Below are 6,141 nucleotides of genomic sequence, written 5' to 3'. Positions count from 1 at the left end.
CTTCCCTTCCAATGATGTTCCAAAACACCACAAGCTTTAACTCTATGTGGCCCTCTTAAGCTTGGCTGTAAGTAAACCCAATCATTAACCTTGAATCTCTCTCCAACCCAAATACCTTGCTCATTCCTAGAGTTATTAAGAACATACTTAGAGATGGAATCACTGGGTCTCCTGTTCGATGTTTCCATGGCTGAGAACTTGCTTAAAAGGATAAATTTTTATATCAAAAGTGTTACTTTTATCATTTTTATTTTCATGCATAGAAGTATGCATAAAGGATAAATTTTTATATCAAAAGTGTTACTTTTATCAATTTTTATTTTCATGCATAGAAGTATGCATAAAGGATAAATTTTTATATCAAAAGTGTTACTTTTATCAATTTTTATTTTCATGCATAGAAGTATGCATAAAGGATAAATTTTTATATCAAAAGTGTTATTTTTATCATTTTTATTTTCATGCATAGAAGTATGCATAAAGGATAAATTTTTATATCAAAAGTGTTACTTTTATCAATTTTTATTTTCATGCATAGAAGTATGCATAAAGGATAAGTTTTTATATCAAAAGTGTTATTTTTATCATTTTTATTTTCATGCATAGAAGTATGCATAAAGGATAAATTTTTATATCAAAAGTGTTACTTTTATCATTTTTATTTCATGCATAGAAGTATGCATAATGGATAAATTTTTATATCAAAAGTGTTACTTTTATCATATTTGAATTTCACGCATAAAGGTATGCATAAAAGTTGATTATTTTATTATAAAAGTGTGACTTTTATTATAATTAAATTTCATGCATAAAGGTATGCATAAAAGTTGATTATTTTATTATAAAAGTGTGACTTTTATCATAATTGAATTTCATGCATAAGGGTATGCATAAAAGTTGATTATTTTATTATAAAAGTGTGTCTTTTATTATATTGAATTTCATGCATAGAGGTATGCATAAAAGTTGATTATTTTATTATAAAAGTGTGACTTTTATCATAATTGAATTTCATGCATAAAGGTATGCATAAAAGTTGATTATTTTATTATAAAAGTGTGTCTTTTATTATATTAAATTTCATGCAGAGGTATGCATAAAAGTTGATTATTTTATTATAAAAGTGTGACTTTTATCATAATTGAATTTCATGCATAGAGGTATGCATAAAAGTTGATTATTTTATTGTAAGAGTGTTACTTTTATCATATTGGATTTCATGCATAGAGATATGCATAAAAGATATTCTTTTTATACTAAAAGTGTAATTTTCATCATAAATGGATTTTATGGATAACTTAGATGCATAAGAGAAATTCTTTTATTCTAAAAGTGTAATTCCTACCAAATTGAATTTATGCATAAGAAGATGTATAAAAGTTTGATTTTTAATTCAAAGTGTCATTCTCATCTAAATTGAATTTATGCATAGGAAGATGCATAAAAGAATAAGATTTCAATTCAAAAGTGTTATTCTCATCCAAATTGCATTTATGCATAGGAAGATGCATAAAAGATGGATTTTTAATTCAAAAATGTCAATTCTCATCCAAATTGAATTTATGCATAGGAAGATGCATAAAAGATTGAATTTTAATTTAAAAGTATCATTTTCATTTAAAATAAAATTATGCATAGGAAGATGCATAAAAGACTGATTTTTAATTCGCAAGTGTTAGTCTCCTTAAATGGAATTTATGCATAAATAAAAATGTAGAGAAATCTTATATCAAATATAAGAATTCTCTTGTATTCTATAAAAAGATATGAAATGTGATAAGACGCGATAAGAGGTGTATGAGATGTGATAATATGTGATAAGATGCGTATGGGAAGTGATAAGATGTGATAAGAGGTGTATGAGATGTGATAAGATGTGTATGAGATGTGATAGGACATCAAAAGATGTATATGGAATGTGTAGGGTGAGAATGGATGTAGATACGGATATGTATGTATGGATGTAGATACGGATATGTATGTATGAATGTGAATGTGGATGTGGATGTGGATGTGTATGTATGAATGTGAATGTGGATGTGGATGTGGATGTATGGATGTAGATATGAATGTATGGATGTGGATGTGGATGTGGATGTATGGATATGAATGTGGATGTGGATGTGGATGTGGATGTATGGATGTAGATACGGATGTAGATATATGTATGTGGAAGTGGATGTATGAATGAGGATGTGAAAATGGATGTATGCATGGATGTGTATGTAGAATAATGAATGTGAATGTGTATGGGAAATAATGTGTCATCGATATGAGTGAATGGATGATGATGAATACATATGAATGGGATGTGGAATAAGTAATGTGGACTAAGGAGGATAAAATGGAAAGACAAGAGTTCGATATAGAAACTGTATTTTGTGAACTGTTTGTAAATGAATGTTTTATGTCAAGAATGTTGGGGAAGCATTTTGACCGTCTTGTGGATTAAGGTCAAGGAGACCTAACTGATAAAGTTGCAACTGCTGACGGAGAGTCAATGGAGGACGTCTCGCGTAGCAAGGTCGGCCGAGGTCTTGACTAGCCTCGGTTCGATTTAAATGGTGAGCTTCCAGTACGGTGGATTAGGGACCAAGGAAGCGGCCTATGAGTGAAGCACTAGGTCACTTGCAAAGGATCCTAGAGGGTGCTGACCATACGGTGCTCGGGCTCTGGGTCGCCGAAGATACCCACACGTGCGTCGTGGAAGATATTGGAACAAGGAATAAGAGTTGTTTTCTGAAACCGGGCATGGATCTGGTTGATTCACCTTGCTGGTCCTCAACGGACGAGTCCATGGCTCTTTTATATGGATCTGTGGGTTGATCTTGCTGATCTTCCATGGAGATTCCATTCTATTATATGAATATATTGCCGATTACTATGAGCTAGGAACTATGGAAAAGGCCCCTGAGTGAACAGGTGGTGAGCGTTCTGGTTGCCAATGATGCCATAAGTATACCGATTAATGAATGACTGGAAATAAGGATTCAACCGGAGACTTTGAGGATTGTCATCAGTGACATAATGGTTTCATTAAAGGATCATTGTTTTAAAGTTAGCTGATGCTAAGAAAAAGGCAATTTCTTAGCTGATGCTAAGAAAAAGGCAATTTCATATTGGGTGTATAAGTGGTGTGACTAGTTTTATGTTTGCATGAACTTTCGGCTAGGGGGCCTTGGAACTCTTTTCCTTGGTACCCGAGACAAAACCTAACCAAATTCTTAATTGGATTCCATCACTACAGTGGTTGGGCGGTTGGCTAACCCATGGGACTGGATGGGGTTAGGTTGGACTGATGGATCCGTAAATCGAGACTCAACTTCTGTTATTACGATAGATAAAGTAAATCCCGGATAGTAATTGTTCTATGGATAGGAATCAACGGCTGTGCCTCTTGATGGGAAAAAAAGCGTTGATCCCAATGATCCAAGTGCAAGTTTCTTCCTTGATCCGACCGAGTATCTTTATAGGTGCAGTCGGATCAGCGTGATCAGTATGATCTTGACTACATTAGAGTAAAAAGTTATCCTGGTGAAATCGCCCGTGCTTTCCGGGTAAGGGAAGTTTTTTCGGGTTCGGTTTTGGAAAAACCGACGGATTAGTCTCTTGTCCGGATATCCATGGGCGAGGCCCCGAGTGTGGGATCCTGCCCCACGCAAGAAGTGCTACTTCCGCTGCTAGTACCCCGAATCCATTACGCGGTGGGGACAGGGATCTCACATATGTGAAGAAACTCTATGTGGGTGGTAGTCTTCCACTTTAGCAAATGGCAAGCTATAAGAGTTGCACTTTGTCTCATAATTACTGATGGCTATTTTTCTATTTGAGTAAGGCTAGCCATCGCATTTCAATAGGCACAAATGTGTTCGAGTGTGTGAGCTGTAAGCAAGATTGGCCATAAGTAATCTGTGTTGAGAATGCAAGCTCATCGGGATCTGGTGGATAGTGATAGCATGTGGACACCAGTCTAGCAGTGTGTGTGTGTGGACAATAATGGCCACATCTAGTTGGCCAAGTGTGTGGACATTAGACTTAGGTTATTTTAGTGTGAACTTATCACTAGTGTAGTGTGTTGTGTTTTGTGGTGTGCAATGAAGGAAAGCTATGGAGCTTCTCTATCATGTAGATTTTGATAGTTTGAGATAATGAGAGCTAAACAGGGTTTACCTCTCCACACTTGTGTCTATTTCATCCATGGTATCATAGCTTGGTGCTCTCTATTAGGGTATTGTGAGTGAGTGAAGAAGAGGAAAATTCTGTTTTTGGAGCTATCCATTGGAGCTTAGATCTTGGAGCAAAGAGAATCTTGGAGAACACACCTACTCAACAAATATGAAAGCCAAGGACCACGAGTAAACAATGCAGATGACTTGACACAAGCAAAGCAAGATTTGAGTTGCCCAAAGCAAGTGGAAATTCAGTTTTGCAAGATTTAATATGGAAAGCTTGAGAGCTTGAATGCAAAGAGGAAAATGCATGTAATAGGTGAAGGACACATGTATGTGAACTCATATGCAAAATCTAGTTTGTTTTTGGAGCAAATCTTTGCATTGTTTAAATGGGAAAATCATTGTTTTGGAAGCCTCACAAAAACAGAGAACATATGCCACAAATTGATGCCATTGGAGGTGACTCTTGCAAAGATTTGAAGCATTGAAGTGTTTGGAGCATAGCTAGGACAAAATATAAGCTATATATGAAATCATTAGTGATTAGTAAGGTTCCCAAAAGCCCTAGGAGCAAGGGCACTGATTGGACAAGTTCTTGGAGCAGTTTTTTATGATTTTACACATGTTTGATGCCTCTTGGAGTCAATGAGGTGTTTGAATGCACATGAAGCTTAGCAAATGTGTGAACATTGATGTGGAGAAGCTTTTGCAACAGTTGGTTGAGTACATTGAGCAATAAGGAGCTGATTTGGAAAAGATTAGTAGAGATATTAACTTGTAATTAGTGAACAAAGCATCACTACAACACTAATTACTCTCTCCACTTTCAACATTGGGCTCATTCCTCCTCACATACAAAGTTAGAGGACCTTGATAAAAAGCTAATGAATGCCTAGGACTTGAATTTGGATCTCATTTGAAGCGATTAGAATGGGATTAGTGATTGTTAACCATTGTTACAGGTTCACATCAAAACAGAGAACAACTTTTGGCAAGTGTTTTGGTATGTAATGAGTTCGGATGATGTTCATATGCAACATGGAGGATGTATGGATGTAAATTTATATGTTTTACACTTGTTTTTTGATCATTTCTCACTGATTTGAAGGATTGGATGGCTCGAAAAAACCCGTCATAACAGGGCATAGTGGATTGTTCATGAATAATCAACCTCAAATGCTACTTGGGTGAACTTTTATGCAAAGTGTGAGCTCATTGGAGTGTTTGGAAAGTGGAGGCACTACTACATGGTAGCCTAATACCGGCGCTTATATCGACGTCATTGAACGGGGTCTAAAAAAGCCCCGTCATCGGTATAAACGCCGGTATATGCGCCGGAACGACGACGTCGGTATAAGCGTCGGGAAACAATACCGGTGCCTATACCGATGTCTATACCGACGTTTCACCGGCGCCAATACCGACGACTATACCGGCATTTATACTGGCTACTATACCAGCACTTATACCGGGGTGTATACCTATCCCTATACCGACGTTTTACCGGCATCTATACCGACGACTATACCGGCGTCTATACCGAGGAATATACCGACGCTGTAGCAAATTTTTTTTTTTTGACAGAATAGTGTTGCCTGGCTATTGCCTGGCTGCCTGCAATGAACAAGATCAACAACAGAAAACAGACAGCACCATTCTGTCTAAAATAGAGCACAAAAACAACCGTGCTCGTTTTTTTATTTTTCAGATCAATAAACAAGGCCTGTTGGACAAAAAACCATATGACAAACTTGTGCGAAATGAAAATTACACGGTAAACAATGAAAGAACCATATGACAAACATTAACAATGATAAACAACAATGGTAAAACTATATCAACTTGCACCTACAGTAGTGATTATGACGGTAAACATTAACAATGGTAAACAATGAAAGGACCATATGACAAGCATTAACTTTCCTAAACAACAATGGTAAACAACAATGGTAAAACTATATCAACTTGC

The sequence above is a fragment of the Cibotium barometz genome, chromosome 43 (genome assembly GCF_041138505.1).
Source record: "Cibotium barometz isolate CiBa-2024 chromosome 43, ASM4113850v1, whole genome shotgun sequence".
NCBI lineage: Eukaryota > Viridiplantae > Streptophyta > Polypodiopsida > Cyatheales > Cibotiaceae > Cibotium > Cibotium barometz.
This window is presented reverse-complemented; position numbering follows the sequence as displayed.